Genomic DNA, 24846 nt, shown 5'->3' on the forward strand with positions numbered 1-24846 from the left:
AAGAATGGATCAATTCACATTCTTCTACATGATAACTGCCAGTTGTGCCAGCACTATTTGTTGAAAATGTCTTTTTTCCAGTGTATGATTTTAGCTCCCTTGTCAAAGATCAAGTAACCATAGGTGTGTGGGTTCATTTTTGGGTCTTCAATTCTATTCCATTGATCTACCTGTCTGTCGCTGTACCAGTACCATGCAGTTTTTATCACTATTACTTTGTAATACAGCTTGTGGTCAGGCATGGTGATTTGCCCAGAAGTTTTTTTTATTGTTGAGAATAGTTTTTCTATTTTGTGTTTTTTATTATTATTATTATTATTATTTCAAATGAATTTCTCAAATTGTTCTTTCTAATTCTATGAAGAATTTGATGGTGACTGCATTGAATATGTAGATTGCTTTAGGCAAGGTGACTATTTTTACTATATTAATCCTGCCAATACATGAGCATGGGAGAGCTTTCCATCTTCTGAGATCTTCAATTTCTTTCTTCAGAGATTTGAAGTTCTTGTCATATAGATCTTTCATTTCCTTAGTTAGAGTCACACAAGTTATTGTATATTATTTGTAACTATTGTGAAGGTTGTTGTTTCCCTAATTTCTTTCTCAGTCTGTGTATCCTTTTGTAGAGAAAGGCTACTGATTTGTTTGATTTAATTTTATATCCAGCCACTTTGCTGAAGTTGTTTATCAACTTTAGGAGTTCTCTGGTGGAATTTTCTGGGTCACTTAAGTACACTATCATAACATCTGAAAATAGTGATATTTTGATTTCTTGCTTTCCAATCTTCATCCCTTTGACCTCTTTTGTTGTGTAATTCTCCTAGCTAGAACTTCAAGTACTATGTTGAATAGATAGAGAGTGGGCAGCCTTGTCTAGTCCCTCATTTTAGTGAGATTGCTTTAAGTTTCTCTCCATTCAGTTTGATGTTGGCTATTGGTTTGCTGTATATTGCTTTTATCATGTTTTGGTATGGACCTTGAATTGCTGATCTTTCCAAGACTTAGCATGAAGGGATGATGAATTTTGTCAAATAACTTTTTAGCATTTAATGAGTTGATCATGTGTTTTGTTTTGTTTTTGAGTTTGTTTATGTTGTGGAATATGTTGATGGATTTCCATATATTGAACCATCCATGCATCCCTGGGATGAAGCCTACTTGGTGGTGGTGAATGACCATTTTGATGTTTTCCTGGATATGTTTGTCAAGAATTTTATTGAATATTTTTACATTAATGTTTGTAAGGGAGATTGATCTGAAGTTCTATTTCTTCATTTGGTCTTTGTGTGGTTTAGGTGTAAGCGTGGCTTTATAGAATGAACTGGGGAGTGTACCTTCTGTATATATTTTGTGTAATCCTTTGAAGAGTATTGGTATTAAGACTTCTTTAAAGGTCTGATAGAATTCTCAACTAAACCCTTCTCGTCCTAGCCTTTTTTTTTTGATTGGGAGACTATTAATGACTGCTTGTATAACTTTATAGGTTATGGGACTGTTCTGATGGCTTATCTGATACTGTTTTAACTTTGGCACCCTGTATGTGTCCAGAAAAAAATTCCATTTCATCCTGGTTTTCCAGTTTTGTTGAGTATAAACTTTTGAAGTAGGATCTGATGATTTTTTGAATTTCCAGGGTTTCTGTTGTTATGCCCCCCTTTCATTTCTGATTTTATTAATTTGGATAATGTCTCTGTGCCCTCTGGTTACTCTGGCAAAGGATTTACCTATCCTGTTGAGTTTTTAAAAGAACTAGCTTCTGGTTTGGTTGATTCTTTATATAGTTCTTTTTGTTTGGTTGGTTGATTTCAGCCCTGAGTTTATTTCCTGCTGTCTACTCCTCTTGGGTGTATTTGTTTCTTTTTGTTTTAGAGCTTTCAGGTGCTAGTTTCTTTTTGTAGGCACTTGGAGCTATGAGTTCTCCTATTACCCCTACTTTTATTGTGTCACAAAAGTTTTGGTATGATGTGTCTTACTTTGCATTAAATTCTAAAATGTCTTTAATTCCTTTCCTTATTTCTTCCTTGACAAATTTATAATTGCGTTGAGCGTTGTTCAGTTTCCAAGTGTATGTGTGTTTTCCATTATTTTTGTTGGATTTTAAGACCAGCCTTATTCCATGGTGATCTGATAGAGTGCATGGGATTATTTCAATATTCTTGTATCTATTGGTGCCTGTTTTCTGGCCAATGATGTGGTCAATTTTGGAGAAGGTACCATGAGGGGCTGAGAAGAAAGTATACCATTTTGCTTTAGGATGAAATGTTGAATAAATACATGTTAGATACATTTGGTTCATAACTTTTGTGCATTTTATTCTGTCTCTGTTTAGTTTCTGTTTCTATGATCTGTCCATTGCTGAGAGTGGGGTTTAAAGACTCTCACTATTATTGCATGGTGTGCAATGTGTACTTTGAGCTTTAGTAAACTTTCTTTTATGAATTTGGGTGCTCTTGCATTTGGAGCATAGATGTTCAGAATTGAGAGTACATCTTGGTAGATTTTTCCTTTGACCAGGACGAAGTGTCCATCCTTATCCTTCTTGGTAACTTTTTGATTGAAAGTTGATTTTATATGATATTAGAATGGCTACTCCAGCTTGTTTCTTGGGAACATTTGCTTGGAAAATTGTTTTCCAGACTTTACTCTGAGGTAGTGTTTGTCTTTGACACTGAGGTGTGTTTCCTGTATGCAGCAAAATTCTGGGTCCTGTTTAAGTATTCAGTCTATTAGTCTATGCCTTTTTATTGTGGAATTGAGTCGATTCATGTTAAGAGATATTAAGGAATAGTGATTGTTGCTTCCAGCTATTTTTGATGTTATTTTTATGTTTGTGAGACTATCTTCTTTTGGGTTTGTTGAAAGATTACTTTCTTGCTGTTTCTAGAGTGTAGTTTCTTTCCTTGTGTTGGTGTTTTCCATCTATTATCCTTTGTAGGGCTGGAGTTGTGGAAAATATTATGTAAATTTGGTTTTGTCATGGAATATCTTCTTTTCTCCATCTATGGTTATTGAGAGTTTTTCTGGATATAGTAGTCTGGGCTGTCATTTATGTTCTCTTAAGGTCTATATGACATCTGCCCAGGATATTCTGGCTCTCATAGTTTCTGGGAAGTATTCTGGTGTAATTCTGATAGGTCTTTCTTTATATGTTACTTGACTTTTTCCCTTAATGCTTTTAATATTCTTTGGTTTAATACATTTGATGTTTTGATTATTATGTGATGGGAGGAATTTCTTTTCTGGTCAAGTCTATTTGAAGTTCTCCTGTCTTCTTGTATGTTCACAGGCACCTCTTTCTTTAGGTTAGACAAGTATGTGTTGGTGGTGCTTATATCTATGACTCCTGATCTCTTTCCTATGTTTTATAACTCCAGGATTGTCTCCCTTTGTGATTTCATTAAGTTTCTATTTCCTATTTCCATTTTTAGATCTTGGATAGTTTTGTTAATTTCCTTTGCCTGTTTGATTTTGTTTTCCAGTAATTTTTAAAGGGATTTTTGTGTTTTCTCTTTAAGGGCTTCTAACTGTTTACCTGTGTTCTCCTGAATTTCTTTAAGGGAATTATTTATGTCCTCCTTAAAGTCCTCCATCATTGTCATGAGAAGTAATTTTAAAGCTGAATCTTGCTTTTCTGATGTGATGGTGTATTCAGGACTTGCTATATGGGAGAATTGGGTTCTGATGATTCCAAGTAACCTTCATTTCTGTTCCTTCTGTTTTATGCTTGCCTCCCACCATCTGATTATCTCTGGTACTCCCTGCCCTTACTATATCCGACTGAAGCCTATCCTTCCTATAACTCTGATTGAGTCAGAAATCCTCAGAGTCTAGCTGTATTTGTGATCCTAAGATTCTGCATGTGTCAGAGTTCCTGGGAGTCAAGGTGCTTCTGAGACCCCAGGATCCTGGTGTGACCAAGCTCCTGAGATCCTGGGATCCTAAGATTCTGGTCCTGCTAGAGCACCTGGGAGTGGAGCCTCCTCTGGGGGCTGTGGGACTGGCTATCATGTTTGCACCCAAGGTCCACCAGAACAGGTCAGAAGGAACCCAAACCACTGGTTGGACAGGGTTCCTATGTTCCTGGATCCTCCTGGTCCTAGTTACTCCTGGTGGTGTTGGAACTGATGTTGTTTTCTACTCACTACTGATCCTAAGATCCTGGGCATGCTAGAGCTTCTGGGAATGGAGCCTCCTATGGGCTGTGGGACTTCTCTTCCACACTTTCAATACTGGATCCTCATGAAGACTCATTTTTGTTTTATGTCATGGAAATCCTGGAACTTTAGCTCTGCAGGACTGGACTCTTCTTGTCTTCCAGCAGTTCACAGATGTGATCTATGTTGGGTGTGCTAACTCTAAGTCCTGGATGTGGGCCTGGATAAAGTTGAGTTGATCTGTGCCTCCATCTCTCCTGAACCCATGCCACTTGAGAGCTGGAGACCATCCCCCAACAAGCTGTCACACTCAAGAGTGTGGGCCCACACCTTATTTGGGCAGCACATTAGAAATGCTCTGTTGGAGAGAGTACAGTTGAGCTGACCAGCCCCTTGTCAAAGATCACAGACTGGAGTGCTGGCCCAGCACCTTACCTGCGCAATGTAGTAAAGATTTTTTTTTTAATGCTCTTGTGAAATATTGTGGAAAATAAAGTTGTGTTCAACATCTTTGCTTCATCTCATTTCCTACTGGAAGTCATCTACAAGCTATTGATATGTTAATTTGTGCAATTAGATTAAAATATGGTAATATAAAGCTGATTCTGTTAACCAAATCTTCTTGGATTTTCTTAGACCAGTTGAAGGACCCACAGCCCCTTACCTGTCTATAACTAAAAACAATCAGTGGTGGTTAGGGACAGAGAGTGGCATAGAACAAAATATGGTCTGATAAATTGATTTCCTTGACATTTATTGGGCAACTGCTCTAATCCAAGGAGGTATTACAAGTTTTTTTTTTTTTTTTAATCTTTGCTTGCTTCTACAGTGAGTCAAATAAGTAACATTGGAAAAGAAAGGAGATTCAACCACTTGTGTGATTTCATTGTGTTTGTTTTTATTGTGTCTGTATTATTAGATTGGATTGTATTTACTTTCAGCTTTGGGAGCATTTTTTTTTCTGATAATGTGCTCTCCTTAACCATGTTCCCTCTTTTGGGATCGCTTTCCACCAAAGGCCCAGTACTCAACCATCTCAAATTAGCCACTGCATCATTGCGATCATGTTTATAGAAAATTCTGGACTGTCATTACAATATACTGAAGAGGACCAAGTGTACCAAACAGTGTCTTCATGCTAAAGACTATGGAGCTCTGTAATTGGATTCTAGGGAATCTTCTCATCACTTAGCTTTTGGGATTTCAAATTTGGATATTTTCTAAAGTACAAAACTGTAGATGTTCTTGTATGATAACTATGAGTCCACAAATCAAGGAATATAACAAAATACCATGTGATAGTCCACATCTACTATAGCTTATAAAATAAATATGCCAACCAAACAGGACTAAAATCATTCCTGATAATGAACACGTGTAACTGAATTCTCTCATGGTTGTGTGATTTACATGTCACTTCTTCTTTGAGCTTTGGCACACAGACAGACAGACAGGCAGACAGACAGAAACACATATGGCAAACAACTTTTTTGGATGCATATATTCAAAACTTTTTCATAAAGTAATTCATTAAAAACTGAAGACATGAAATGATTTCACAAACATAAGAAGTGATAGAAGCCTAATGAATTGTCATGTTATCAAATTTTTATGAAGGATGGTAGAGAACCTTCCTTGATGCTATGAAACATAGTATGATCTAATAATAAATAATTGTAATTACTGATGTAATGATTACTACAATCTTATAAACATGGCACTAATCTGTGGACACAATGACAAAAAATAAATAATGTCTCTTCTCATGAAGTACAATAACTGTGTATGCATGAATGGAAAGAGTGTGGTACATGTATTCAACAAGTGCCAATAGATATCATTCAGATACATAAATGAGAATATTAACTAGTGATAATATACTGGTAAGGATACAGGTTTGAGTACCATAAGAGCAACCTCAAATAGCATTATCTTATACAAGATAAATGACTTTTTTTTTTATCATATAACAGCTTAGACAAAAGAGGGTACATGTGTCAGGGAAACCAGACTCTCTTTTCTTCTTGCTCTGTCATTTTGAGGGCATTTCTTTTGTCTGCTTAGTTAAGGATATAATCATCCTTTCTAGCTCGTAGCCAATACAAATGACAGAGTGCACATTTGTCTGCAAGAATGAGGCTCAAAGTAACAAACTTCACTTCTGTTCACATCTCATCTGCCAGTGTTTGCCTTACAGTTATATCACCTGCTAGCAGCCTGAAGAATGGATTCTTTAATTTCAGTAGCCATTCACTAGCTGGGAAGGTTTCTATTCTTATAGAAGAAAGGAATATTAAGTACTAAGGAGTAATTAATGGCAATTTCTATAGAGAATATGTAAACATAAATTATATATATATAATATAAAACATGTATCAGCCAGAGTGGACTGGGTTGTACTTCAGTAACAAGTATCCCTGCATCATAAACCTCTTAAGATTTAGTGTTACTTTAAGTATATGACAGATCAGGAAAACAAGGCAATCCTTTGTCATAAAAAAATCACATAGAGGTCTATCATCCTTTACTGCTAGTTACCATGCTGCAAGGACTGTGATGTCTTGGACATCTCACATTGGAATTAACTACTCAATATGATTAATATGATTATGTCTCAAAAATCATTGGCTAGAATTAGATATACAATACCACAAACATAAGAGAACAAAGCATTTAACCATTAAGTCAAACCACCCATCCCAGGCATAGAAGTAATCAGATCATCTGGTTAGCTGATTTAGGCTTTGATGATTTCACATAAATAGGACTACCAAAAGCTTTGGGAACATTTCAGAGATGTGTGTAATAACTTGTCATCATCAAAAGAATTCTAGAAGAAGCTTTCTCTTTAAATGCTGCTCCAGTAAAGTGGGAATCCAGGCACACACACACACACACACACACACACACACACACTTGTTGTGGAGACAATGTGTGAAAATTATTCAGAGTGAGTAATAAGTGTATGATGTGTGAAAAGTGTAAGAAGAACAGAGTCTGAGAGATTGCTTGGGACCTATTTTACTCACCAATAGCAATAAAGAAATCTCATCATTTTTCAATATTTTAAAATATTGCTTTTTATTTCACCACAGTATGGCCATCTATCTGAGTGCTTCTAGAGATTATCAGTGCAAAAAAGATAATGCACACTCACAGGGGCAGATAGGACATCCACAGCGAACCAACTTGAGCTAGAGTAGAATTTATGTCACTCTAAGGAAAAGAGAAAAACATGCCCACTAGTACAACATATTGTAAATCTACAATGTAATAATCAACCTTATCAATATCAACTGCTGACTTAAATAGTTTCAGAAAGAAGTCCACTGTTGGTCTCAGCCAGCTTTATGGTTGATAAGCAACACTTCTGAGGGTCTATCTTGAGTCCATGTATAGGTGTCTTACCAGGAGGGCCTCCAACATCAGAGCGATTGGGCATGGCATAGACAGGACTATAGATTCTAACACATTTGTGCTGGACTCCAAAGGCTGCGTTGAAGATCCTGAAGTGGAAATTTCTTTGTTCATTGGAGACTCAGTTTTGTCGTGTGCTGTTTATCTGGAAAGTGTCTTATGAGAGGATGTTTCGCTGAAGCAGCAGTGTGAGAGGATGCTTTGATGAGAGCAGACACGTGAGGATTTCTGGACACTGTCTCTTGAGAAGCTCGTTTTGCTGAAACTGAAGCTGAGAGAGAGTGAGATGCTTAGACAGTGAAGGGTTGCTCTTGCACTGTATGATCTGCAACACTTTGCTGCTCTTCACTGATCTTTGCTTGCCCTGACTCCATCAAGAGAAGTGAACCAAAACACTTTTCATGGGATTCTGGATGCTTCTTGGTGCTGCCTCTTCTGTAGATCCAGCCATTGCTATTGATTCATGTTTGGTGTTTGCTATTGTACTTGACTGCCACTGCTGATTCGTGTTTGGAACCACCCCAAAGAATTACTTCGAAAAAGGTCCACACTCTCTGTTTCCTATTAACGTTTCTTCTCCCCTACATTTGGTCAGTGGGCTAGAAGGGAGGTGGAAGCTTTTAAAAACCCTTATTAGAGTAGGTTTTGAAAACCCTAAGCCTGCAGATTCAGTGCAACAGCTCTCTATAACATCATGTCATACCTCCCTTGGTTACGCTTTCTTCATCTGATCTAAGATTTGCAGTCATTTCCACATGTTGTGTGTCAACGTTATGCCACTGTCTCTCAGTGTATCTCTCTTTTCCACAGTATTAATCTCTGTTGAAGTACTGCCACATTTTCTTTTTTTTCCATTTTTTATTAGGTATTTTCCTCATTTACATTTCCAATGCTATACCAAAAGTCCCCCATACCCACCCACCCCCACTCCCCTACCCGCCCACTCCCCCTTTTTGGCCCTGGCATTCCCCTGTTCTGGGGCATATAAAGTTTGCTTGTCCAATGGGCCTCTCTTTCCAGTGATGGCCGACTAGGCCATCTTTTGATACATATGCAACTAGAGTCAAGAGCTCTGGGGTACAGGTTAGTTCATAATGTTGATCCACCTATAGGGTTGCAGATCCCTTTAGCTCCTTGGGTACTTTCTCTAGCTCCTCCATTGGGAGCCCCGTGATCCATCCATTAGCTGACTGTGAGCATCCACTTCTGTGTTTGCGAGGCTCCGGCATAGTCTCACAAGAGACAGCTACATCTGCGTCCTTTCGATAAAATCTTGCAAGGGTATGCAATGGTGTCAGCGTTTGGATGCTGATTATGGGGTGGATCCCTGGATATGGCAGTCTCTACATGGTCCATCCTTTCATCTCAGCTCCAAACTTTGTCTCTGTAACTCCTTCCAAGGGTGTTTTGTTCCCACTTCTAAGGAGGGGCATAGTGTCCACACTTCAGTCTTCATTTTTCTTGAGTTTCATGTGTTTAGGAAATTGTATCTTATATCTTGGGTATCCTAGGTTTTGGGCTAATATCCACTTATCAGTGAGTACATATTGTGTGAGTTCCTTTGTGAATGTGTTACCTCACTCAGGATGATGCCCTCCAGGTCCATCCATTTGGCTAGGAATTTCATAAATTCATTCTTTTTAATAGCTGAGTAGTACTCCATTGTTTGAATGTACCACATTTTCTGTATCCATTCCTCTGTTGAGGGGCATCTGGGTTCTTTCCAGCTTCTGGCTATTATAAATAAGGCTGCTATGAACATAGTGGAGCATGTGTCCTTCTTACCAGTTGGGGCATCTTCTGGATATATGCCCAGGAGAGGTATTGCTGGATCCTCCGGTAGTACTATGTCCAATTTTCTGAGGAACCGCCAGACTGATTTCCAGAGTGGTTGTACAAGCCTGCAATCCCACCAACAATGGAGGAGTGTTCCTCTTTCTCCACATCCATGCCAGCATCTGCTGTCACCTGAATTTTTGATCTTAGCCATTCTGACTGGTGTGAGGTGGAATCTCAGGGTTGTTTTGATTTGCATTTCCCTGATGATTAAGGATGTTGAACATTTTTTCAGGTGCTCCTCTGCCATTCCGTATTCCTCAGGTGAGAATTCTTTGTTCAGTTCTGAGCCCCATTTTTTAATGGGGTTATTTGATTTTCTGAAGTCCACCTTCTTGAGTTCTTTATATATGTTGGATATTAGTCCTCTATCTGATTTAGGATAGGTAAAGATCCTTTCCCAATCTGTTGGTGGTCTCTTTGTCTTATTGACGGTGTCTTTTGCCTTGCAGAAACTTTGGAGTTTCATTAGGTCCCATTTGTCAATTCTTGATCTTACAGCACAAGCCATTGCTGTTCTGTTCAGGAATTTTTCCCCTGTGCCCATATCTTCAAGGCTTTTCCCCACTTTCTCCTCTATAAGTTTCAGTGTCTCTGGTTTTATGTGAAGTTCTTTGATCCATTTAGATTTGACCTTAGTACAAGGAGATAGGAAGGGATCAATTTGCATTCTTCTACATGATAACAACCAGTTGTGCCAGCACCAATTGTTGAAAATGCTGTCTTTCTTCCACTGGATGGTTTTAGCTCCCTTGTCGAAGATCAAGTGACCATAGGTGTGTGGGTTCATTTCTGGGTCTTCAATTCTATTCCATTGGTCTACTTGTCTGTCTCTATACCAGTACCATGCAGTTTTTACCACAATTGCTCTGTAGTAAAGTTTAGGTCAGGCATGGTGATTCCACCAGAGGTTCTTTTATCCTTGAGAAGAGTTTTTGCTATCCTAGGTTTTTTGTTATTCCAGATGAATTTGCAAATTGCTCCTTCTAATTCGTTGAAGAATTGAGTTGGAATTTTGATGGGGATTGCATTGAATCTGTAGATTGCTTTTGGCAAGATAGCCATTTTTACAATGTTGATCCTGCCAATCCATGAGCATGGGAGATCTTTCCATCTTCTGAGATCTTCTTTAATTTCTTTCTTCAGAGACTTGAAGTTTTTATCATACAGATCTTTCACTTCCTTAGTTAGAGTCACGCCGAGATATTTTATATTATTTGTGACTATTGAGAAGGGTGTTGTTTCCCTAATTTCTTTCTCAGCCTGTTTATTCTTTGTGTAGAGAAAGGCCATTGACTTGTTTGAGTTAATTTTATATCCAGCTACTTCCCCGAAGCTGTTTATCAGGTTTAGGAGTTCTCTGGTGGAATTTTTAGGGTCACTTATATATACTATCATGTCATCTGCAAAAAGTGATATTTTGACTTCCTCTTTTCCAATATGTATCCCCTTGATCTCCTTTTGTTGTCGAATTGCTCTGGCTAATACTTCAAGTACTATGTTGAAAAGGTAGGGAGAAAGTGGGCAGCCTTGTCTAGTCCCTGATTTTAGTGGGATTGCTTCCAGCTTCTCTCCATTTACTTTGATGTTGGCTACTGGTTTGCTGTAGATTGCTTTTATCATGTTTAGGTATGGGCCTTGAATTCCTGATCTTTCCAGAACTTTTATCATGAATGGGTGTTGGATCTTGTCAAATGCTTTTTCTGCATCTAAGGAGATGATCATGTGGTTTTTGTCTTTGAGTTTGTTTATATAATGGATTGCATTGATGGATTTTCGTATATTAAACCATCCCTGCATCCCTGGAATAAAACCTACTTGGTCAGGATGGATGATTGCTTTAATGTGTTCTTGGATTCGGTTAGCAAGAATTTTATTGAGGATTTTTGCATCGATATTCATAAGAGAAAGTGGTCTGAAGTTCTCTATCTTTGTTGGATCTTTCTGTGGTTTAGGTATCAGAGTAATAGTGGCCTCATAAAATGAGTTGGGTAGAGTACCTCCTACTTCTATCTCGTGAAAAAGTTTGTGCAGAACTGGAATTAGATCTTCTTTGAAGGTCTGATAGAACTCTGCACTAAACCCATCTGGTCCTGGGCTTTTTTTGGCTGGGAGACTATTTATAACTGCTTCTATTTCTTTAGGGGATATGGGACTGTTTAGAAGGTCAACGTGATCCTGATTCAACTTTGGTACCTGGTATCTGTCCAGAAATTTGTCCATTTTGTCCAGGTTTTCCAGTTTTGTTGAGTATAGCCTTTTGTAGAAGGTTCTGATGGTGTTTTGGATTTCTTCAGGATCTGTTGTTATGTCTCCCTTTTCAGTTCTGATTTTGTTAATTAGGATTTTGTCTCTGTGCCCTCTAGTGAGTCTAGCTAAGGGTTTATCTATCTTGTTGATTTTCTCAAAGAACCAACTCCTCGTTTGGTTAATTCTTTGAATAGTTCTTCTTGTTTCCACTTGGTTGATTTCACCCCTGCGTTTGATTATTTCCTGCCGTCTACTCCTCTTGGGTGAATTTGCTTCCTTTTTTTTCTAGAGCTTTTCGATGTGTTGTCAAGTTGCTAGTATGTGATCTCTCCCGTTTCTTCTTGGAGGCACTCAGAGCTATGAGTTTCTCTCTTAGAAATGCTTTCATTGTGTCCCAAAGGTTTGGGTATGTTGTGGCTTCATTTTCATTAAACTCTAAAAAGTCTTTAATTTCTTTCTTTATTCCTTCATTGACCAAGGTATCATTGAGAAGAGTGTTGTTCAGTTTCCATGTGAGTGTTGGCTTTCTGTTATTTTTTTGTTGTTGTTGTTGTTATTGAAGATCAGCCTTAGTGCATGGTGATCTGATAGGATACATGGGACAATTTCAATATTTTTGAATCTGTTGAGGCCTGTTTTGTGACCTATTATGTGGTCAATTTTGGAGAAGGTACCATGAGGTGCTGAGAAGAAGGTATATCCTTTTGTTTTAGGATAAATTGTTCTGTAGATATCTGTCAGATCCATTTGTTTCATCACTTCTGTTAGTTTCAGTGTGTCCCTGCTTAGTTTCTGTTTCCATGATCTGTCCATTGGTGAAAGTGGTGTGTTGAAGTCTCCCACTATTATTGTGTGAGGTGCAATGTGTGCTTTGAGCTTTACTAAAGTTTCTTTAATGAATGTGGCTGCCCTTGTATTTGGAGCATAGATATTAACAATTGAGAGTTCCTCTTGGAGGATTTTACCTTTAATGAGAACGAAGTGCCCCTCCTTGTCTTTTTTGATGACTTTGGGTTGGAAGTCAATCTTATCAGATATTAGGATGGCTACTCCAGCTTGTTTCTTCATACCATTTGCTTGGAAAATTGTTTTCCATCCTTTTATTCTGAGGTAGTGTCTATCTTTTTCTCTGAGATGTGTTTCCTGTAAACAGCAAAATGTTGGGTCTTGTTTGTGTAGCCAGTTTGTTAGTCTATGTCTTTTTATTGGGGAGTTGAGACCATTGATGTTAAGAGATATTAAGGAAAAGTAATTGTTGCTTCCTGTTATTTTTGTTGTTAAAGTTGGCATTCTGTTCTTGTGGCTGTCTTCTTTTAGGTTTGTTGAGGAATTACCTTCTTGTTTTTTCTAGGGTGTTGTTCCCTTTCTTGTATTGGTTTTTTTCTGTTATTATCCTTTGAAGGGCTGGATTCGTGGAGAGATAATGTGTGAATTTGGTTTTGTTGTGGAATACTTTGGTTTCTCCATCTATGGTAATTGAGAGTTTGGCTGGGTATAGTAGCCTGGGCTGGAATTTGTGTTCTCTTAGTGTCTGTATAACATCTGTCCAGGCTCTTCTGGCTTTCATAGTCTCTGGTGAAAAATCTGGTGTAATTCTGATAGGCTTGCCTTTGTATGTTACTTGACCTTTTTCCCTTACTGCTTTTAGTATTCTATCTTTATTTAGTGCATTTGTTGTTCTGATTATTATGTGTCGGGAGGAATTTCTTTTCTGGTCCAGTCTATTTGGAGTTCTGTAGGCTTCTTGTATGTTCATAGGTATCTCTTTCTTTATATTTGGGAAGTTTTCTTCAATAATTTTGTTGAAGATGTTTGCTGGTCCTTTGAGTTGAAAATCTCCATTCTCATCCACTCCTATTATCTGTAGGTTTGGTCTTCTCATTGTGTCCTGGATTTCCTGGATATTTTGAGTTAGGATCTTTTTGCATTTTCCATTTTCTTTGATTGTTGTGCCGATGTTCTCTATGGAATCTTCTGCACCTGAGATTCTCTCTTCCATCTCTTGTATTCTGTTGCTGATGCTCAAATCTATGGTTCCAGATTTCTTTCCTAGGGTTTCTATCTCCAGTGTTGCCTCACTTTGAGTTTTCTTTATTGTGTCTACTTCCCTTTTTAGGTCTAGTATGGTTTTGTACATTTCCATCACCTGTTTGTATGTTTTTTCCTGTTTTTCTGTAAGGACTTCTACCTGTTTGATTGTGTTTTCCTGTTTTTCTTTAAGGACTTGTAACTCTTTAGCAGTGTTCTCCTGTATTTCTTTAAGTGATTTATTAAAGTCCTTCTTGATGTCCTCTACCATCATCATGAGATATGCTTTTAAATCTAGGTCTAGGTTTTCAGGTGTGTTGGGGTGCCCTGGACTGGGCGAAGTGGGAGTGCTGGGTTCTGATGATGGTGAGTGGTCTTGGTTCCTGTTAGTAGGATTCCTACGTTTACCTTTCGCCATCTGGTAATCTCTGGAGTTAGTAGTTATAGTTGACTCTGTTTAGAGATCGTTCTTCTGGTGATTCTGTTACTGTCTATCAGCAGACCTGGGAGACAGATTCTCTCCTCTGAGTTTCAGTGCTCAGAGCACTCTCTGCTGGCAAGCTCTCTTACAGGGAAGGTGCGCAGATATCTTGTTTTTGGACCTCCTCCTGGTCGAAGAAGAAGGCCCAAAACAGGGCCTTTCTCAGAAGCTGTTTTGCTTTGGCAGTTCCCAGAAGCTGTCAGCTTCTGTGGTGCAGACTCTCACCTGTGCAGACTAAATTCCTTAGTTCCAGGGAGTCCTGGAACCAAGATGGCGACCGCTGCTCCTGAGGCTGAGGCCGCCTCACGAGCCAGGCGGACACCTGTCCTCTGGTCCGGATGTTGGCCGGCTATCTGCAGCCTGTAAAGGGTACTGCCTCAGCGACTCTGTGCTTCCGCCTGTCCCAGAAGCTGTCCAGTTCTCTGGCGCACCCTCTAACCTGTTCAGACTAATTTCCTAAGTTCTGCTGAGTCCCGGAACCAAGATGGCGACCGCTGCTGCTGAGGCTGAGGCTGCCTCCCAAGCCAGGCGGACACCTGTCCTCTGGTCAGGACGGTGGCCGGCTGTCTGCGGCCCGCCAAGGGTGCTGCCTCAGTGGCTCTGTGCTTCTACCTGTCCCAGAAGCTGTCCGGTTCTCTGGTGCACTCTCTAACCTGTTCAGACTAATTTCCTAAGTCCCGTGGAGTTCCGGAACCCAGATTACTGCCACCTTTTCCTTTCAGTGGTATTTCCCATGAAAATGAACACCACAGATTTTTTTCTTTGCTTTCTTGCTATTGTATTGCACATTTCAGTGGATATTCTTGTTTTGATGTATACTTGTCTACTCATGGGATACAGTCTCTATAAACTATTTCTATATATCTATTGCACTGTTTTATCTCTAGGATTCAGAGCAGTACCCCACACATAAGCAGTATTCATTAAGTATTCATTATGTAATGAATGATTATATTCAAGTGGCAGAAACTAGTATTAAAAGCAAGGCTTCATGACAAGGTCACAAAAATTAGCCCAATTACAGGTGAAAATGGAAATGAAAAATATGCCAGTTACATATGACATTATTCAGAGGTTAGCCTAAAGTTCCTGCATAGATTTTACAATGGGCTCAGTGTACATCCAAGCCCTGAGGTAGATGCTTTTGTCCTAGAAATTAGAGATGTGTGAGTCTATGGAAGAAGACTAACTCTTTTTTGTTGCAGTTGCCCCTCCTGGATGTAATTCAATTGTTTTTGTAACTAGATTAAGGTAATGAGATGCTCGTCAGCATCTACCCCCAATATGCCTTCTATCTGATCCTAAATAGCTTTCAGGTCTGCTTTTAGGACCTAGTGGTAAGCTATGGCTGAGATAATAAACATGGGAGAAATAGGGAGGCAGTGGCACTGGCAGGGTGCCTCTTGGTGTCATTGTGCCTGTGGTTTGCTAAGAACCTGAAAGCTGCTTTACGACTTCTATGGCAAGGTCAATTATATTTGGATCACAAGCAGCAAGAATCAGGACCACATACCTTGACAAGTGCCACCACTCATTAGGATGATTACATACTCCAAAGGCTGCATCCATTGGAGGCTCTTATCTGTGAAATGACGAGTCTTTCTCTGTTTAGAGAAGACTCTACTCCCATGACTTCTGTCTGTCACCCTGCTCCAAACACCCACATGAAAATCTACTTCAATTGTTAAAATCATAAACCCAATGATGAAGGATTTATTGGGTCCAGGGTCAAGAGTTGGTATTCTCTCTCTGTGCATGTGCTGTGTGACACAAATCTCTAGATTCATTTGCACAAGTGTCCAATGATGTCAACGGTGACACCTGCCTTATCTCCCAAAATTATGAGGATTACCATGGAGTTTTTTGGCATGTTGAATACCCTTAATCCACAAATAGTAAATGCAAAGCTACAAAATTTAAAAAATTGAAAGTGTTATAATCATAAACTAGTAGTAAATTCCATGTCTGACTTCATATGACAGGTTTAAGTAAAAGATGCAAGTGCATTAAAGATACTATATCAAATTTTCTTTGTGTATAAGGCATTTCAGTGCACAAATAAATTTTGCATTTAGCAAACACAGAAGTGGATGCTCACAGTCAGCTAGTGGATGGGTCACACGGCCCCCAATGGAAGAGCTAGAGAAAGTACCCAAGGAGCTAAGGGGAACTGCAACCCTATAGGTGGAACAACAATATGAACTAACCAGTACCCCGGAGCTCTTGTCTCTAGCTGCATATGTATCAAAAGATGGCCTCATCAGCCTTCACTGGAAAGAGAGGCCCTTTGGACTTACAAACTTTATATGCCCCAGTACAGGGGAACGCCAGAGCCAAAAAGGGGGAGTGGGGGGGGGGTAGGGGATGGGGGGGGGGTGAGTATGGGGGACTTTTGGGATAGCATTGGAAATGTAAACGAGGAAAATACCTAATTAAAAAAATTAAAAAAAAGATCCACTAATGATGTGTTACTATGCATTTTCAAAAACTTTAAAATTTTAAAAATATCCAACAACAAAAATAATTAGAAACCTGAAACATTAACATACCTAAACTTGAAATTTTTAGATTAGAGACATACCATATGCATTTTACTACTTACCATTTGTCACTATATTATATAATATTCTGCACATTACATTTATCTGACTATTCATACCTATTTCTTATAGATAAATATAGGTATAAATTCACATTTAAACAAATTTTTACCATTTAAAAATATACCATTGGATCTAGATTCGCATTTATACATCCACTTATGCTTCTTTGCATCCCCTACACAAGTCTTCATTCTAGTGTCAGATAGTCAATGGGATAAGATTATCAAACTAATATATGACTATTAGACATGCTATCTCTCCCAGTTAGCACTTTAATAGAGAATTAAAGTTTTGGCTAAGAATGACACTAGCAGCAAATGCTTAGAAATAGTAAATTTATGATTGGGAATTCAAAGAGAGAAGTCAGCTACCTGTATGCCATTTTTTATTGTTCAAAGATACTGTGTTTTCATAAGAGACCATCTTAATTAATTTGTTTGCTATCACTTTTCACTCATTTCAGAGCATAGGTTCCATTTCTCTCTGTGTTCCTCCCACAAACAAGATATGAAGCTCCTTGCAAACCCAAATTTAGAGGAGAAAGAACAAGCTTGGGTATGTATTCGATTATTAAAATGAGATGCTTACTTATTGCACAGGGTTCTTTTCATGTGCTGAATTCTATTGAATCTTGGCTTTTTTTTTTCCAGAAATCCAACCTCAGAACCCATAAAACCTGGCAGTAATATAGCACATTGACAAAGATTTTGGCCTTGAAGCCTGGCTCTGTCTCTTTCTGGAATGTATCAGAGTAACAGACCCTCCCTCTTATCCTGTTGCCTTTAGCTATGCCTTTAGTCTCTTACTGTATAGCAAGTAGGGTCAGGGAAGCAATGTCCGAACGTCTTGCAGCACCATAATTCAATACATTCTCCATTGATTTCATTTCAATTAATCTTGATTCAATCCAATTTGCTATATTTCAATTCAATTATTTCCATTTAGCTTAGTAATTCCATTTCATTCAGCTTGAGTCAATTCAAATAAACTAAATTCCACTGACTCCAATCACATCTATGCTTTCCTGGTGTCTTGAGCAATTTGTAGAGCTTGAAAATCTGGGATTGTGATGGGCAAGGCAAAGAGCAGGCAGGAGCTTCTACAATGTCCTTACCTTAAACATAATAAAGTCACCATAAGATTTCCTGGGCCTTTGGAAAACCCATTAGATATTGGAAAGACCATGGAACCTGAAATAGAGTGTGACCCCAGAGAATAAGAACACAAAATCGGCACTGAATACTGTGAATGGATGAACTTAAACATTTAATGAATGATGTAAACAAGTAGTGAGTGAATAAATATAAAAGAACTGATACCGAAAGATGATCATCACCCCCAAGCAGCTTACTCTTGGCCAAATCATATCACATTCTGATTCTTCTGAAATAATTGAAGGTGCTTAACTAAGTAGCAAGATCTAAATCTCAAGCCTGGAATCCTCTGGGTACTCTCTTCCTCTCATGCTTGTTATCTTGGCCAGGCTCTCCTCATATTGCTTCTCTAAAGGAGAAGAGCTGGGTGAACAATGCCCCGTGATTGGCTCTGGCAGCTTCCCCCAAGGGCCGAGCAGCAGGTGAGCAGGTGGAGCCCTGATTGCCAGTCCTATGATGAGCTGAGAGAGATTGATTAGTTTGGGCCTCTTATGTTGAGTGGCTCCAAAATTCCCCAAGTGAACAGTCCCTCCCCTTGGCTTCTATCCCCCAGAGCTCTGTGTTCTGCTTTTCACAGTAGCAGTCTCTTTCATCTGATGTTCCCTGTTTTTATTCCCTTGAACTGATTAAAATTTAAGGAGTTTAAAAAGAAGAAGAAACATGTGTAGCTTGTACTATGTACCTTGGAGAATATTTTAATATTCATTGCATCCTAGTGACAACTTCCTTTGGAGGTGACTGTTTTCACTAGCCCCAGTTTAAGTGTCTCATTGACTCAAAGTCACACTGTAAATAACTGGGAAAGTTTTCAAAGCTAGAGATTGGATGAACCCACCATAGAGTGACAGGCATTATTTATATCAGCTACCACCCCTGAATTCTTCTGGCTATAAAATATCCTATCAGATGTATATCCACCATCCATGACCTTTGGGTATTTGCTAGCCTAAAACCTGAAATTTTTTTTCTATCTAAGCAACCGATTCTCTGTTATGGGCTCAGAACCAGTTCAGATCAAGAAGCAAGCTACTGTACTGAACTCCTATCTATCCCAATGAACAATTTACCCTGCATGGCAGAGAGTGGTTCAAGACTAATGGGGTTAGATTCAAGCATATTAATCATGGATATAATTGATCAGAATATAGAACTTGTGAATTGGCTTCTATCTCACAAATTCTCAGAATACAAGGGCTCTATCCACCTACCTGTAGGCAATCAATGTCTAAAAGGCTCCCAGATTTCTTTCATCAAAATGCATGTACCAGCCGGGTGTAGTGGTGCATGCCTTTAATCCCAGCACTCGGTGGGGGGGGGGGGGGGGAAGGGGGCAGAGGCAGGCAGATTTCTGAGTTTGCGGCCAAGTTGGTCTACAAAGTGAGTTCCAGGACAGCCAGAGCTATACAGAGAAACCCTGCCTCTAAAAAAACCAAAAACCAAAAACCAAATGCATGTACCAAAGCTTTCTGAGCTCCTCTTTCACTTTTACAACAGCTGGTGGACTCTGACAGGTTCATCAAATATATTTATACATCTTGCATACCTATATCTTTTCAGTACTGTACTTTTTTAGGTTAGTTAAACAATAAAACAAACAAAATACAAAGAACTGAAGAAGTTAGACTCCAGAAAATCAAATAACCCAGTTAAAAAAATGGGCTACAGATGTAAACAGAGTTTTCAACTACGAAATCTCAAACATCAGAGAATCACCTAAAGAAATCTTCAACATCATCAAGGAAGTGCAAATAAAAATGACCCTGAGATTCCACCTTATACCAATCACAATGCCTAAGATCAAAACCTCAGACTACAGTAGATGCTGATGAGGATTTGAAGAAAGAGAAACACTTCTCCTTTGCTGATGTGATTGCAAAGGGGTATAACCACCCTAGAACTCAATATGGAAGTTCCTCAGAAAATTAGAAATAGTTCTACCTGAAGACCCAGCTATATACTACTCCTGGGCATATACTTACAACATGATCCACCATATCACAGGGCTAGCTTTTAAAATGTGCTTTCAAAGAGTAAAATTCAGATCCTCATGAAGCTAATAAGTAATATTATTCTTTTAGCCTTGGGTCCACCTGCTTTTTCTCATCACTCTTGTCTTGATGATAGTGTTATCACATAGTGGTACACAGTTATACATACATAGTGTTATCTCATGTCTTCTTGACTCTTAAAAACGCATGCCTCCAAAGGTAAATTGATACTCTTGGACAGGGTACAGACAAATAATTTTTGGAGGACATAGAAAATAGAGAACAACTTAGTGTTATGTGTAAGGAAAGACCAGGGAAACAGAAGTAATACAATGATTTATAATTTCTCTTCTTTTATCCACACATTTAAAGAGATCCAAGCAGAAACTAGTAATATCCTCCAAACACCCCCAAATCAGCTTTCATTTCAAGGAAAGCAAAGAAAAAAAAAAGACAACACTCTAAATGCTGCCCTTCCCAAGCTAGTAAGCGGTAAGCAGCTTATTTACCCCAGTATGTGGTCACCTTAAGAGCTTGGAGGACAGAGCCCTGCTGTTGGAAATTATCTCTGGGGATGAAGAGGGTACAAAGTATGAATGGGACTCTAAGGTGATTGTAGGAGAAAAGTAAACAGGAATAGGATGGGGATGCAAGGACAAGAGTCCCTGGTGGTAGGGTGAGGATGCTTAGAGATACAAGGGGTGTGTATAGGTCTTCAGTAGCATAGAAGCTAGAGGCATAAAAATCAAGATAATTTTATAAGTGAGAGAATAAGCTAGAAGAAGAGGGAGTTGAGAAGTTTGAAAATCTGAAAGTTTCTCCAGAAACTTAGCATTTCCATCACAGAGACCAATGCCCCTGAGACTGTGGACTCTAAGTGCTCTTCCTTTTCTTTGGAGACAGAAAACTGAGCTTCTAAGAAAGAAGCAGCTTCCTGAACTTTACACAAAAAACTAGGTTAAGAGTAATACTTAGAACCAGGAGTCAAGAGTCTTTAATTTGTCTCTTTTAGCCTCAGAAAGCCAGAGGACAGATTAGCCTGAACTTGATTCTCATAAGATTGCTCTTCCTCTGTGATTACAAGGATGAGTCAATTGTCAGAAGTTTGAGCACACATGTCTTTGAAAATAAGAAAAATAGGGGTGAAAATGTGAAAATAAAATTAGAAAAGATGAAATTTTAAATTGGAAAATATCTGATGCTATTGAATAAGCAAGTATCCCAAAGGATAAAGTAACTTTTCAGATTCTGAAGGGTCAATTTACATAAAGAAATGAGAAAGAGCACATTGTTCTGCGAGAACAGTCTCACTTTTTAATCCAAGGCTAGACAAAACACCCAGCATCAAAATATCCCATGAAGATTATTCAACTTCCTCAAACATTCATTGCTTTTTATGTAAGATAGGTATAAAAATAATTAATTTTTATGGTTGATTTGGGAATTAAACATGAAATAATTAACATAGGATACTTCACAATTTTACCGCTTTGAAGGCAACAGGAATTTTTAGTTGTAGATCCTGTGTGTGTGTGTGTGTGTGTGTGGCGGGGGGTGGGGGTGGGGGGGACCCAGTCCCAAGTGAACATTATGCAATTGGTGGTAGGATCCAATTCCTTTTTTTTTTTGTTGTTGTTGTTGTTTTTTTTTTCTTTCCATTTTTTATTAGGTATATAGCTCATTTACATTTCCAATGCTATACCAAAAGTCCCCCATACCCACCCACCCCCACTCCCCTACCCACCCACTCCCCCTTTTTGGCCCTGGCATTCCCCTGTTCTGGGGCATATAAAGTTTGTGTGTCCAATGGGCCTCTCTTTCCAGTGATGGCCGACTAGGCCATCTTTTGATACATATGCAGCTAGAGTCAAGAGCTCCGGGGTACTGGTTAGTTCATAATGTTGATCCACCTATAGGGTTGCAGATCCCTTTAGCTCTTTGGGTACTTTCTCTAGCTCCTCCATTGGGAGCCCTGTGATCCATCCATTAGCTGACTGTGAGCATCCACTTCTGTGTTTGCTAGGCCCCAGCATAGTCTCACAAGAGACAGCTACATCTGGGTCCTTTCGATAAAATCTTGCTAGTGTATGCAATGGTGTCAGCGTTTGGATGCTGATTATGGGGTGGATCCCTGGATATGACAGTCTTTACATGGTCCATCCTTTCATCTCAGCTCCAAACTTTGTCTCTGTAACTCCTTCCAAGGGTGTTTTGTTCCCACTTCTAAGGAGGGGTATAGTGTCCACACTTCAGTCTTCATTTTTCTTGAGTTTCATGTGTTTAGGAAATTGTATCTTATATCTTGGGTATCCTAGGTTTTGGGCTAATATCCACTTATCAGTGAGTACATATTGTGTGAGTTCCTTTGTGAATGTGTTACCTCACTCAGGATGATGCCCTCCAGGTCCATCCATTTGGCTAGGAATTTCATAAATTCATTCTTTTTAATAGCTGAGTAGTACTCCATTGTGTAGATGTACCACATTTTCTGTATCCATTCCTCTGTTGAGGGGCATCTGGGTTCTTTCCAGCTTCTGGCTATTATAAATAAGGCTGCTATGAACATAGTGGAGCATGTGTCCTTCTTACCAGTTGGGACATCTTCTGGATATATGCCCAGGAGAGGTATTGCTGGATCCTCCGGTAGTACTATGTCCAATTTTCTGAGGAACCACCAGACTGATTTCCAGAGTGGTTGTACAAGCCTGCAATCCCACCAACAATGGAGGAGTGTTCCTCTTTCTCCACATCCTCGCCAGCATTTGCTGTCACCTGAATTTTTGATCTTAGACATTCTGACTGGTGTGAGGTGGAATCTCAGGGTTGTTTTGATTTGCATTTCCCTGATGATTAAGGATGTTGAACATTTTTTCAAGTGCTTCTCTGCCATTCGGTATTCCTCAGGTGAGAATTCTTTGTTCAGTTCTGAGCCCCATTTTTAAATGGGGTTATTTGATTTTCTGAAGTCCACCTTCTTGAGTTCTTTATATATGTTGGATATTAGTCCAATATCTGATTTAGGATAGGTAAAGATCCTTTCCCAATCTGTTGGTATTCTCTTTGTCTTATTGACGGTGTCTTTTGCCTTGTAGAAACTTTGGAGTTTCATTAGGTCCCATTTGTCAATTCTCCATCTTACAGCATAAGCCATTGCTGTTCTGTTCAGGAATTTTTCCCCTGTGCCCATATCTTCAAGGCTTTTCCCCACTTTCTCCTCTATAAGTTTCAGTGTCTCTGGTTTTATGTGAAGTTCTTTGATCCATTTAGATTTGACCTTAGTACAAGGAGATAAGTATGGATCGATTCGAATTCTTCTACATGATAACAACCAGTTGTGCCAGCACCAATTGTTGAAAGTGCTGTCTTTCTTCCACTGGATGGTTTTAGCTCCCTTGTCGAAGATCAAGTGACCATAGGTGTGTGGGTTCATTTCTGGGTCTTCAATTCTATTCCATTGGTCTACTTGTCTGTCTCTATACCAGTACCATGCAGTTTTTACCACAATTGCTCTGTAGTAAAGCTTTAGGTCAGGCATGGTGATTCCACCAGAGGTTCTTTTATCCTTGAGAAGAGTTTTTGCTATCCTAGGTTTTTTGTTATTCCAGATGAATTTGCAAATTGCTCCTTCTAATTCGTTGAAGAATTGAGTTGGAATTTTGATGGGGATTGCATTGAATCTGTAGATTGCTTTTGGCAAGATAGCCATTTTTACAATGTTGATCCTGCCAATCCATGAGCATGGGAGATCTTTCCATATTCTGAGATCTTCTTTAATTACTTTCTTCAGAGACTTGAAGTTTTTATCATACAGATCTTTCACTTCCTTATTTAGAGTCACGCCGAGATATTTTATATTATTTGTGACTATTGAGAAGGGTGTTGTTTCCCTAATTTCTTTCTCAGCCTGTTTATTCTTTGTGTAGAGAAAGGCCATTGACTTGTTTGAGTTAATTTTATATCCAGCTACTTCACCGAAGCTGTTTATCAGGTTTAGGAGTTCTCTGGTGGAATTTTTAGGGTCACTTATATATACTATCATATCATCTGCAAAAAGTGATATTTTGACTTCCTCCTTTCCAATTTGTATCCCCTTGATCTCCTTTTGTTGTCGAAGTGCTCTGGCTAATACTTCAAGTACTATGTTGAAAAGGTAGGCAGAAAGTGGGCAGCCTTGTCTATTCCCTGATATTAGTGGGATTGCTTCCAGCTTCTCACCATTTACTTTGATGTTGGCTACAGGTTTGTTGTAGATTGCTTTTATCATGTTTAGGTATGGGCCTTGAATTCCTGATCTTTCCAGAACTTTTAACATGAATGGGTGTTGAATCTTGTCAAATGCTTTTTCTGCATCTAAGGAGATGATCATGTGGTTTTTGTCTTTGAGTTTGTTTATATAGTGGATTACATTGATGGATTTTTGTATATTAAACCATCCCTGCATCCCTGGAATAAAACCTACTTGGTCAGGATGGATGATTGCTTTAATGTGTTCTTGGATTCGGTTAGCAAGAATTTTATTGAGGATTTTTGCATCGATATTCATAAGAGAAAGTGGTCTGAAGTTCTCTATCTTTGTTGGATCTTTCTGTGGTTTAGGTATAAGAGTAATAGTGGCTTCATAAAATGAGTTGGGTAGAGTACCTTCTACTTCTATCTTGTGAAAAAGTTTGTGCAGAACTGGAATTAGATCTTCTTTGAAGGTCTGATAGAACTCTGCACTAAACCCGTCTGGTCCTGGGCTTTTTTTTGGCTGGGAGACTATTTATAACTGCTTCTATTTCTTTAGGGGATATGGGACTGTTTAGAAGGTCAACCTGATCCTGTTCAACTTTGGTACCTGGTATCTGTCCAGAAATTTGTCCATTTCGTCCAGGTTTTCCAGTTTTGTTGAGTATAGTCTTTTGTAGAAGGATCTGATGGTGTTTTGGATTT

The sequence above is a fragment of the Mus musculus genome, chromosome 4 (genome assembly GCF_000001635.26).
Source record: "Mus musculus strain C57BL/6J chromosome 4, GRCm38.p6 C57BL/6J".
In the NCBI taxonomy this organism is placed as follows: Eukaryota; Metazoa; Chordata; class Mammalia; order Rodentia; family Muridae; genus Mus; species Mus musculus.